This window comes from Phyllobates terribilis, unplaced genomic scaffold (genome assembly GCF_046119375.1).
Source record: "Phyllobates terribilis strain yellow unplaced genomic scaffold, ASM4611937v1 Scaffold_1118__1_contigs__length_406537, whole genome shotgun sequence".
In the NCBI taxonomy this organism is placed as follows: domain Eukaryota; kingdom Metazoa; phylum Chordata; class Amphibia; order Anura; family Dendrobatidae; genus Phyllobates; species Phyllobates terribilis.
In genome coordinates, this window is record NW_027363878.1 from 379,609 (window position 1) to 390,160 (window position 10,552).

Consider the following 10,552-nt stretch of genomic DNA (forward strand, 5'->3'; position numbering starts at 1 on the left):
TCTCAGGCACATGATAGATTCAGTTGCTGACCAGACACATCTGACAAGAGTCTTGTTCAACAGTTTAACAGTGGAATTTAATCTGAAGCATGGCCAGTGCAGTTCAGGGATATTACAGCAACAATCTTCATTACAGCACAGTCTCATAAAGCAGGCACAGGAACCTCAGTCTCTTCAGTAGCATAATTCAGCACAAATTAGATCTCTTGGCAGCACACTTCTATACGTAAACAGCAGGCTTTTCCTTCACAAGGACTCACTAGTACACAACATTCTTTATTCTGCATGGAGATGGAGGGGGGAGGGTTTGATGAGGAAGATGATCTCTGTGACACAATTCCTTCCATTCCTTATCTTCCTGCCCGATGGTAGATTTCCTGAACTAACAGTGCAAGGTATCTGACCTGTGTTGAGTTTCACCCTAGACTTGAATCCTGTTCTCTTTCCTGCACTTCTGTGAGATACAGATCACATACCACTTCTCCCTTTGGCTGCAGCCAGAATAGTAAACAAGTTCCCCACAATCCCCCTGGGGCTCTGCTAACCACTCCCTGTCTCTTGTGACTGTGTTAACTCTTATAGTTGCTGGATCCTTTTGAAGCAACAGCACTATTTCTGCATGTCACACTTTCCCTTCTTTTTTAATGTCGTTCTCGATATTCGTTTTAATTGGTCAAGCTGACCAATTCTGAGACAGTGCTAAAAGTTGAATAACTTTATATACAAATTGGCATTGTCATATTGGCATAAAATTTACAAACATCAATAACAACCTGTTCTTACGACCTTTTGCTTGTAGAACTCCTGAAAGAAATACACAATTAAAACAATCAGCATCTCTTCCGCTGGAGGTTTTCATACGTCTTCAACCAGCTCTCTCTCTCACTAGGCCAAAACAAGTCTTTCCACCAGGTAACATTGTCCATAATATCTCTCGGTGGTGAATACCACTCAAGTGAGCTTACCTGGTCCGTAGGCAGAAATACCTGTTTCCAATGGACAGTCCTTGGCACTTGACTCGGTTCACCGAGTGTCTCATATGTCAGCATCACAGGCCTCCTCACTTCTCGAGTCGACATCCTCCTGGTAGGTTGTTCCTCAGATACCACGGGTTCCTCGGTTGCAGGAGTTTCTTCTGCCACACTCATTTCTCGAACTTCCTCAAATGATCTTGGAACTGCCTCTGTAAGTTACTGTACTTCTTTTGAATCGTTCGTTTCCACCTGGTCTGGTAATTCTGCTACTCCTAAGTGTCGATCGGTCTCTTCAGTGAACGGTGTTAGATCATCAAATCTGAATTGGACTATATCTGTACTCCTTGGTACAAACTCTGGAGCCTGGGGACTTACTTCACTCTCCTGAGGATGGTACATCCCTCTCCTTGCCGGTCCGAGAAATACAACGGTGTGTTCTTCTTCATGTGAACTTTCAAGATCACTATCCATCTTCGGAGCTTCAGTCTGTGGTGGTCCCTTAGTCGATCTCGGACGATGTTGTTCTACTTCTGGAAAGTCTTGTTGTGGTGGGAGATAATCACAGGGTAGTAGTAAATTCCGATGGACTATTCTGGTTTCCAATCGGATTTCATACACTGGACTGTCATCGGCTTTCCTCCTTACGACCACATACACCTTGTCTTCCCAGTACAAACAAAGTTTTCCCGGACCGCCTTTTGTTCTTGACTAGCACACGGCTTCCCAGTGCCAATTCTGCTCCATAACATTTTCAGTCATAGTACTCCTTGCTCTTGCTCTGTCCTTGCGTAACCACTTTGGACGCTATGTTGTATCCCTCTGCCATCCGTTCCTTCCATTTCCGAACAAACTCTGGATATGTTCTGTAAGTCTCTGACACTGGAGTATCGAACATGATGTCGATTGACAGTCTTGGCGATTGACCGTACAATAGAAAGAAGGGTGAGTAACCCATTGCATTGCTCTTTGTACAGTTATAGGCATGTACCACTTTTGACAGAGAACTCTTCCAGTCTTTCTTCTCGTCAGCTGTTAAAGTGCACAACATCGACAATAATGTCCTACTAAAACGTTTCACTTGTCCATTACCCTCTGGGTGATAGGGCATTATGTGGGATCTCTGAATCCTACAGTACTTTCCTATCTTGGCAAAGATCTGGTTCTCAAATTCTCTTCCTTGGTCATGGTGTAACCTCGTAGGGAACCCAAACCTCAAAGCAAAATCATTGAAGATCTTCTCTGCTGCTGTTCGACCCGCTTTATTGGTGGTGGCATATGCTTGAGCAAATCAAGTAAAATGGTCCATCACCACCAAGATGTATTCGTCACCACCCTTGCACGTCTCGAGATGTAGAAAGTCTATTGAGACCATCTCAAACGGATACGTAGTTTGGATGTTGCCCATAGGTGCCCGGGTTGATGTGTTGGGACGTTTATCTTTCAGACCCCCACACTCCCTGGTCACGTATCTCTCAATATCTCACTGCATGTACGGCCAGAAGAAACGTTCACGGATCAAGTTTGTTGTCCTTTCCACTCCCAGGTGTCCCATGTTTTCATGGAGTTCTTTTAAGACCAATCTACGAAATACTCTGGGTAGTACCAACTGCCGGTTTTGACCTCCTTTACGATACAGAATACCGTCTTCACTGAGGTAGAGCTTCATCCATTCTTTAACTAAAACAGATACTGCTGGTGACTCATTATCTCTCTCCCATTTACTTGGAAACCAATTTTGGTCCACATAAAGTAGTATTCTACCATTTATCTGATCTTCCCGTTGTGCTCTATGGATTTTTCCTTTTGGTAGTCGTTGAATAGACAGGGGGTAATCTTGTTCTCTCGCTTTTATGGTGGTTTCCACCGTCAACGGACACCACAATGGTGTGTTGTCCTTTTGATAAGCTTGTACTGCTTGGGCAGTGCTCTCAATTGCTTCCAAACTGACTTCCTCTGAGCTTTCTTGCATGAACTGATCAGGCTCTAGTGGGATTTTCCACAATCTGTCAGCATCCGCCTTGCATTTTCCTGGCCTGTACTTGATGCTGAAATTGAAGTCAGCTAGTTCAGCGACTCATCTCTGACCTGTTGCATTCAGTTTGGCTGTAGTGAGGACATAGGTCAAAGGGTTGTTGTCAGTGTATACCTCAAACTCTTTGCTGTAGTAGAGATAATCTCTAAATGGTTCACAGATAGTCCATTTCAACTCCAGGAACTTCAATTTTCCGGAATGTAGATGGTAATTCTTCTCGGCGTCTGTCAACGTTCTAGAACCTTAACCGATGACTCTCAATTTTCTATCTTGATGCTGATACAGGGCAGCTCCCAGTCCAACTTGAGAAACGTCACAATGAAGAACAAACGGTAAGTTGAAATCAGGATATCCCAAGATGGGTGGTTTTACCAGGTAGTCTACTAGTTCTTCCAATACCTCCTGGTGGTCTGCTGTCCAGAGAATGGGCTTTTGGGATGAAACGGCGTTGCTTCTTTTAAGCCCAGTTCTACCCGCATTCTTCTTTTTCTCCGTGGGTGTTGTTGACTCTGTCGCCCCCCCCCCCCCCCCCCCACCAAGAGGAGGTATAGTGGGGCGGCAATCCTGGAGAAGTTCCGAACGTAAGTACGACAGTAGGAGGGGAATAATAATATCTACCTCAACTCCCCGACAGTTGAGGGCCGCTTGTCTTTTAAGGCCGGTACCAGAGCGATTTCTGCTGGGTCTATGGTATATTCTTCTCCGGACACAATTTTCCCTAGAAATCGGACTTGCCTTTTGAACAGTTCACACTTCTTTGGGGGTCAACTTAACTCCATATTGTTGACTTGATATCGTTGTAATACGGTCCTCACGTGTTCAACATGCTCCCGGAAAGTTTTTCTGTGTACCACATTGTCATCCAAGTACAGCTGGAAGATATTATCCCTCAATCCTTCTAAATATGTCTCCATGCTCCTCTGGAATTTTTCTGGAGCTGAACTGAGCCCAAACGGTATGCAGATCCACTCGTATATCCCGCATGGTGTGATGAATGCTGTCAAAGGTCTACTGGACTCTTCAACAAACCCTTGATGGTATGCTTTACCCTGATCGAGGACAGAGAACCAGGTACTTCCTGATAGGTTATCCAGCATATCTTGAATCTGTGGTATCGGGTGCTGATCAGGTACTGACTTTCGGTTTAGTTCCCGGTAATCACAGCAGAGTCTCAACGTACCGTCCTTCTTCCTAACACAAAGAATAGGAGAGGAATAAGACGGCTTTTACTTTTGGACCCAAACTCTGTTGATTAGATCTTGTAAATACTCTTTCACTTCACGGTGTAATGGTTTTGGCACAGACATGTAACTTCTGGTTACTGGGGTCATGTCTTTCAAATTGATTTCCAACTGCACCAACGGGATACCGCCTATATCAGAGTCATCTTTGGAGAATGCATGACACTCTTCTCTCAGCATCTGTTTTGCTACCGCTCTATCTTCAGCACACAAGTGTTCTAGGGGTACTGGGGGATCCCAGGACCCCGAGGTGGGTCGTGCAATTTCCTCCCCTGGTCAACTCCTGTTCCTTGGTGGGGAGACTGAATTCATGGTAGACCCGTGGGCGGGTCTCACACTGGCTGAATATACAGTTTTAACGGTTTCAATGTGACCTAACACAGTCTTTGGATCCCTTGTTTCGTAGTATTCATCACCGGTACTGTCACTCGAGTAAACCCACCAGTAGGAATCGTAAGCACAGTCTCACCTTGAACTAGGCCTTCCGGAAGTTCTGATGAGTCTTTTGGCATGAACAGTCTTTTCTGAACTTTTCTTACCAGTTCTACCTGGACTCCACACCTCACCCCCACCATTTGGTTTGCAGGAATGATGTTTGGGCGCCAGCCTACCTTGACTTCTTTTAGGTTCATTGTATTCTGTGCTTTCTTTACTCTATGAATCACATTTTCCACCACGACATTGGGTATGGCAAGCAATGTGGCAGTTGCATCCACCACCAGCGTCACTGACTTGTGTTTCATGATGACCTCACTGATTACATTATAACCCAGGATAGGATCCTCTTCCACGTTCTGATCACTGGTCACGAGAAAAGGTACCAAAAGCTCAATGGTGTTGCTGTTGTTCGTGGCCCTCAGTTGGAAAGTCACTTCCACCCAGCCTATGAAAGGGACTTCGGTCAGGTTGACTGCTTTGCCGTGGAGTTCCACTGGTCCTAAGAGTTTGAAGGCACGTATGTGGCAGGTAGCGCCTTCTCCATTCTTCATTTAAAAGGCTCGCTTGGGCTCCTGTGTCCCACAGTGCTGTTATCAGGAGTCCATCTAGCGGGCACTATATAAAGCATCTTTCGCTGATTAGGCCGATGATGCTATCTTTACTGACCGAGGAATCCTCCTCCCAGGAGTTCATCATTTGACCTCCACACTGGGCATTAAGTAACTGATGCCCCTGTCTCTCTTGCAGCTGTTGTAGACGGAAACACACTTGGGGATAGTAATGACGCAGCTGTTTTAGCTCATATGCCGTTCTGGGGTTTGGTGAGATTTGGATTTGCTTCTGGGACCTCCTCTGTGTCGTGGTTACCAGTCGCCCCTCTCTGGCAACCTCCTGTCTTTTAACCCAAAAGACCATGACCATTGGCATTCCTTGGCATAATGTCCTTCCTCACCACATCTTAGTCAGTGTACACATACCGTACTCTGATTTGATGAACGGCACGCTTCACAAGCCGGGTATCTTCTGTTTTGGAACCCACTCCTGGGTCTGAGGGATGCAGGTTCTGTTCTGGAATGAATCAACTTTTTCATCTCAATCAACTCAGCTCGCAGTTCTCCTATTACTTCTTCCCAGTCAGCGCTGGCGGTCCTCTCTTTTGTTGGTGCTTTAAGGTTCCCTCTCGGAGGTGGCACTGGAGGGTCTCCATGATTATCTTCAGACTGGCCACTGGGGGTCTCCAACCTCAGCTGACTCATTTTGGTGATTTAGAAGCTAATTTAAAAAAACATCACAGTATAAGATAATGCCTTATCAACACCAGGTCTGATTACCAAGGCATTGCAGGATGCAGCAAGCCTCCATGATAAAGGCCGGGGCAGCACATGTGCAAAATACTGAGGCAGACAGCCACTCACTAACCTACCAATTCATGGAGGGGGTGACTGTGTAGTATTATACATGCACACCGATGGAGTTTGCATAGGGCACCAATCACTCAGATATGTGTGATGCACAGTGTCTGGCTTGCAGCCTATTGATGACGCCCATACTATTAGATCAGGGGGGCTGCCCAGCACTATATACGTGCACCCCCACAGGACAGACGCCCCAATTTACCCAGCCAACACTAAAGAGGCCTGGCTGCATCCTGCACAAAAATGTGTAAAAAAGATGAAAAATAGTGTATAAGATAAATACACCACATGAGGTAAGGGTCGATATTTTGACCAAAATACGCAAGCTCGCAACCCAGCATCAAGGGTCCCCATACTTGCGAGTCCTAACATTAAACATTAAAAATATGCAAACTCCATCGGTGTGCGTGTGCATGTATAATACTACACAGCCACCCCCTCCATGTAATCTGACCTGGTGTTGGTAAGGAATTTATCTTTTACTGTGATATTTTTTGATTTAGGAGCAGAGCCTTTCTTTATCTTTTGTTCGCTCTCTGACTCCAAACTAGCTGCCTCATTCATTTGTTCAATTAGGATTTTGTCCAGAATGCCAGGATCTTCTAGGTACTGTTTCAGCTGCGACTTGATGTATGTGCTGATTAACCCTGTTCCCAATGATCTCAAGAACTTCTTCTGGACTAGTCCAGCATCAAACCTCTCGTCCGCTTCTACATCTCTGGATGCAAACAACAGTCTATCCTTCAGTTCAATTTCTCTGCACAAGAAACTTTGGGGTGATTCATTATTTTTCTGTGAGAGGTTAATGAGTCGGTGGAACAATTCTGAAGTACTCTCTTCTTTATAGTGCCCTTTTAAAATCATCTTCAGTTGTTGCAAGGTCAATTGACTCTTCATTTCTAGCATACTACAGAGGTTCATTCCTGGGCTGATCACTTCACCACCCCCTCAACGATTTCATCTGGCTGGTAGCCTTTCTGTAAGCCTGCATCAATCTGGTGAAACAAGTTCATATAAGACAGTTTCTCTTTCTGTTCACACTCTCCAATCTTTCCCAGGATCTTGAATTCTTTACTTATGGTGATTTGTGGTGTTAGAGAGGACTGTCTTCCTGATTTATCTAACCCGAGCAGGTTAAAGGTTCTGTCTGAGTCTGTCACCCGTTAAGAGATTTTGGTCGATTCCTGCAGGGCTGTTGTTAGGGTTTTGAGTTGTTCTTTCAATTCCCGTAGTTCAGTCTGCGGACAGAGATTCCCGCTTTTGGTAATTGGTGCCGTCCCTCCATCCTCCAACTTCAACCTGGTTAGAAACTGTGTTAGCTCCTGGAGGCATGTCCCCATGACGTCTTCAGCTTCTTTCTCCCCCAGCTCATCCATTTTTGCATTAATGGCAGCTAACAGTTGCCTGCGGTTGTGTGCTTTAGAAATCTGTTCTTCTGACATCTTTATATGCTACTGTTCTTAATTCTTCGCAGGTTAACTGAAGAAACCGCTCACTAATTCTGTCTATTTGTATTTCAACATCCATTGCTGCTAGTGAGTTTTCTTTAGGGATGGTCCCCTTTAAGTGGTGTAGCAGAGTTAAGTTGAGGTGCTGTGCTGCTGTATTTTTCCAGACACTTTTCCTCTTCTCCCTCTAGACATTAATCCCCGCTCAGTCCTCCCCATATGGGCCACCAATGTTACACGCACACCGCTAGGTTCAGATAGGGCGAGACGGGTTTCATAAATTCATTGGAATCCTGGAGGAACTGTTACTCAGGATGACCATAGGCTGCAGCTTCTCTCAGGCACATGATAGATTCAGTTGCTGACCAGACACATCTGACAAGAGTCTTTTTCAACAGTTTAACAGTGGGATTTAATCTTAAGCACGGCCAGTGCAGTTCAGGGATATTACAGCAACAATCTTCATTACAGCACAGTCTCATAAAGCAGGCACATGAGTTCATATCACAGCTACTGATGATGACTAAACAGCTCTGACTGTTTACTTATGTTAACCTATCTAGGGAATGCAGAGTGGAGGATAATTACCATGTCTTTCCTAGAGGCTCAGATGATCCTGGCTGTGGATGCTCATGTGATGCTGTGCTGATGCATCATGGTACTGATAGCAAAGTATACAAGAAAAACTTCTTTGTGAAATCCGAGGCTAAAGAGAAGCAAAGATGGGGCTTAACTGCAGGAAACTGAGTAAATTTTATATAAAAGAATTGCAGAGTGTGATAAACTTGGTGAGGGGTATAGTAGCTGGATTGCGTCTTTCATCATGAATTTTTTTTTTTTTAATTCCAGACATGCTTTATTATCAATACCAATTTAACACTTCTGAAGACATTACAGAAAGAAGACATCAGAAATCAATACAGAGATGGATTTCGTACAGATGGCGGCATTTGATGAGGCATGTTGGCCAATGAAGTTGATATGGGAAAGAATTAACCATGCATTTACATCAGATTCTCCCCGAAGTCATTTGGGTTCCAAAAAGGAGAATATATATGGGTTTTTAGCTCGAACAATGAAAAATATTCTGTGGTCTGGGACACTTTTTGCTCATACTGGAAAGTGAAAACTCCATTCGGCCCTGTTTTACATTTCATTGGACCTCTGTTTATTGATGGAACAAGTAAAGGATTATATGTACCACCATCACTTACTGTCATTGTATCAGATACACATATTTTAATGCCTGCTCGAGCTTCAATGGTGGATGAAAACATTTTAAAAATTTCCCGTTTTGTTATAAACTCTATATAATACAGTGATGTATATGATAAACACATTTGATTTATAAAGGTGTTTTACTTTATATATACTTTGTTGCAAATTTACATTTTCCCCTACAGGTGTTCATATCTCTTATGTAGGTATCTCATGTTAGAAAAAAAATAGTTAATAGGAGTTATATGCATTTACATGTTGTTATAAACATCAATTATGCAGTCATTTTCTTCATTTAAATATATAGTATGGCACCCTCTTGTGTTCAAAGTGTATATCAATGTGCAGGTGCAGTTAATGTGCTTAGTGCTGCTGGACATGCATGCTCGGTCTCTCTCCTCTGTTTACTGTAGACAAGCCAATAGCTGTCTGCAATGGTTCTCAGGTAAAAAGCCGAGCTTTAGCAATAGCCAGGGGCGTACATAGAAATCATGGGGCCCCATAGCAGAAATTCTAATTGGGTCCACCCTCCCAAAAAAAAAATAATTGTCAGCGTCACAGAAGACCATATCTCACAACTTTTCAGCCTTTGTATAGTCATTTTCCTCCTGCTGAAGTCTTAGATTCCTCTTTCAGTGCCCCCATAAAGTATAATGCCAACAAAAGTGCCCACCAAACACAATATGATACCCCCACAGTGAATTCCTCCACATTAGCCTCCACATGCACAGTATAATGACTCAACTGTACCCCACCTCAATTCCTAAGGTAAAGTATGGTGACCCTAACACAGTATAATCCCCCAACTGTGGCCCTCACACAGCCCTCCATGCAGGATAATGGGTCTACATACAGTTTAATTGCCCCATACTATATAATGGCCCTCCAAACAGTAAACAGTATAATGGCCCCCACACAGCCCTCCACACAGTATGATGGACCCCATACAAACCTTCATGCTGTATACTTTCTTGCATACAGTATAATGGCCCCCCACATAGCCCTCCAAATATTAAAATGGTCCCCCACATAGTCTTCCATATAATGTAATGCGACCCCTCATAATCCTCCATATAGTGGGATGTATTAACAGAAGCATACAGTCTAGATCACGTGAAGTCATTATCGGTCTTTACTCCTCTTTGGTCAGACCTCATCTGGAATACTGTGTACAGTTTTGGGCACCACATTTTAAAAAAGACATAGACAAACTGGAGCAAGTTCAGAGAAGAGCGACCAGAATGGTGACTGGTCTGCAAACCATGTCCTATGAGGAACGGTTGCAGGATTTGGGAATGTTTAGCTTGCAAAAAAGAAGACTGAGAGGAGACTTAATAGCTGTCTACAAATATCTCAAGGGCTGTCACATTGTAGAAGGATCATCTTTATTCTCATTTGCACAAGGAAAGACTAGAAGCAATGGGATGAAACTAAATGGGAGGAGACACAGATTAGATATTAGAAAAAACTTTTTGACAGTTAGGGTGATTAATGAGTGGAACAGGCTGATACAAGAGGTGGTGAGTTCCCCTTCAATGGACGTCTTCAAACAGAGGCTGGACAGACATCTGTCTGAGATGATTTAGTGAATCCTGCTTTGAGCAGGGGGTTGGACCAGATGACCCAGGAGGTCCCTTCCAACTCTACCATTCTATGATAATGCACCCCCTTAATCCTCTATATAGTATAATGCGCCCCATGATCCTCCATATAGCATAATGCACCCCCCATAATCCTCCATATAGTATAATGCATTCCCCATAGTCCTCCATACATTATAATGCAC

At 43.9% G+C, this 10,552-nt stretch overlaps 1 long non-coding RNA gene across 1 annotated transcript in view; it reads left to right on the top strand.

Annotated features, from left to right (window-relative positions):
- Positions 1 to 10,172, top strand: part of LOC141243140 (uncharacterized) — a 50,101-nt gene extending 39,929 nt beyond the window's left edge. The window contains exon 4 of the long non-coding RNA XR_012307452.1: positions 8,398 to 10,172. This is a non-coding gene — a long non-coding RNA (uncharacterized lncRNA). The remainder of the gene's footprint in view (positions 1 to 8,397) is intronic.
- Positions 10,173 to 10,552: the final 380 nt, after the last annotated feature.